Source organism: Trichomycterus rosablanca, chromosome 10 (assembly GCF_030014385.1).
Source record: "Trichomycterus rosablanca isolate fTriRos1 chromosome 10, fTriRos1.hap1, whole genome shotgun sequence".
Lineage (NCBI taxonomy): Eukaryota > Metazoa > Chordata > Actinopteri > Siluriformes > Trichomycteridae > Trichomycterus > Trichomycterus rosablanca.
This window is the reverse complement of record NC_085997.1, coordinates 6477421-6479639: the sequence shown is the minus strand read 5'-3', so window position 1 is coordinate 6479639 and position 2219 is coordinate 6477421. Positions and strand designations below refer to the sequence as shown.

At 36.4% G+C, this 2219-nt stretch overlaps 1 non-coding gene across 1 annotated transcript; it reads left to right on the top strand.

Annotated features, from left to right (window-relative positions):
• The first annotated feature begins 304 nt into the window (after positions 1–304).
• On the top strand, positions 305–377 carry trnaa-agc (transfer RNA alanine (anticodon AGC)). Its single transcript has one exon. It is a non-coding gene; the product is annotated as a tRNA-Ala (tRNA).
• The last annotated feature ends 1842 nt before the right edge of the window (positions 378–2219 follow it).

Below are 2219 nucleotides of genomic sequence, written 5' to 3'. Positions count from 1 at the left end.
ACCACCACCACCACAAACACCAAGAAAATAACCCTCCAGCAGAGCTGCAACAAGAACAGGACAATCTCCTACAGGTCCAACAAAATCAAAGAAAAAATGCACTTCATAAAAGACCTGACATTGTTCGTCCTAAAGGCTAAGATCAACGTTTTAAATAAACTGAGTCTGTGATGGTTTAAAAACAACGCATAATATAGAAAACAGTACGTGAGCTTACACACGTTGCACTCTCACTTTATAATGCAGCATCAACACTCTGTCAGTACATTACAATTTACAAATCCTAAAGGAAGGTTCTGTGTAAGGGGAATTAGCTCAAATGGTAGAGCGCTCGCTTAGCATGCGAGAGGTAGTGGGATCGATGCCCACATTCTCCAATGCCGAAACATTATGACCACTTAAAGGCAACACATAATATGAAAGTCATTGCTCACTGAAATGCTGCATCAAACATTAGGTCAGTCTGTAAGTTTTACAGCGACAGTTATGCTCTATTTTTACTCAAATCGTTTGGTTTAAAGACCTTTTTTGACTTGTTTAAATTGACAAATGTAGCGCCCCCTAGCACCCCTGGCTGTATTTGGAAAGTACTCCCTGACTTCTTTTATTTGTTTAAGAAATCTCTTTCTTTGTGGTAATGTAAGGATTTAAAAGGGCCACTACTTATCAGTACTTACGGTTATTTAATATTTAAACTATACTCTTATTTAAACCAAAAAAACTACTTCAATTACCCTATATATATGTGGTACTAGCCTTGCACAAAAAAACCTGCGACTAACACCATTTACAGTAGCTGTATTAACATTATCCCTGACTCACATACCAGACTTGTACACATTAATAATACTTAAACAAATTAACTATTTACTCATTTACACAATCATTAATATGCATTTCAAACACCAATATATTATACAAAAATGTTATAATACAGATTCACTTAAATTACCATCAGTAATATTCAAAATATTATCAATCTCTCCTAAGTTAGGTAAATAACTAACTAAAAAAAGGGTACCCAAAATTACCGTTGCAGGCCTGATCCAACCTAATAGTCCCAATCAGCACAGATCACGAAGTATATTTGGTCGGTTGTGGTGGAGCTGTCCACGTTCTTTGTTTACATGGATGAAACAGAAAAAATCCACCAGTCTTTTTCCTTTTGATCTTGGATGAATCAATCAGAGTTTATCTGATGCTTTTAATCCACTGTAATCATCACAGTTGCTGAGGAAGCGTACTGCCTTCAATGTCCATGCGCGTAAACTCAAGAGACGAAGTTCACGGCTGATGCAGCATAAACAATGTCACTAATCGACTGCAAGATGTTAATATAAGACTCACTGTCCATTTGTCTTTACGCATCAAGAGAGATAAATCCTAAACAGGTGTTTTACCTGCTTACATGACACTTGTTTCACATCACGCTATTTTCTCCACTTTTTTCTTCTTTTTCCACCCACTTTCTCACGCTCTTTTCCCGACCTGTGACAGTTCATGCTGATTGGCTTAAAAATAAATCAAGGGAGGGCTATACATACACTTTACTTTAAACAGCATAAAACAACCAGAACATTATTTACAGAACAAATAAGAACAACTTATTTACTAGTTATAAATTAACATAAACAAAATATTAGTAATCCCCAAATTTTAATTGGGCTACACAAACACACAATAACTTATAATTCTCCAATTTTGAAATGTCTCGGAGTTTTATCTAAAACAACATTTTGTTAAAGTAGAGGTACGTGAGTTTTTAATGGTTTTTCTTCTGGTGAAACTGCTTCATAGAAGATGAACAGCTGAAACTCATGACATCCCCTTTAAAATGCAGCATCAACCCTTAAGTCAGTCTATCAGTGGTACAAAGAGAGTTTTGACTGGGTTTAGTTCGTCCTAAAGTCTGCGATAAAAGTCTGTGATGGTTTAAAAGCAAGGCATAATACAGAAAAGAGTATGTGAGCTTAAACACGTTGCACCCTCACTTTATAATGCAGCATCAACGCTCTGATAGTACATTACAATTTACAAAAGGCTAAAGGGGATTAATCGTAAGGGGAATTAGCTCAAACGGTATCGCGCTCGCTTAGCATGCGAGAGGTAGCTGGATCGATGCTCGCATTCTCCAATGCAGAAGCAGTGCAAACTTTTAAGCACATTTCCCTGTGAGATTAGTAGTAAATAACATTTAGACTTTCTAAACAAACCATGTA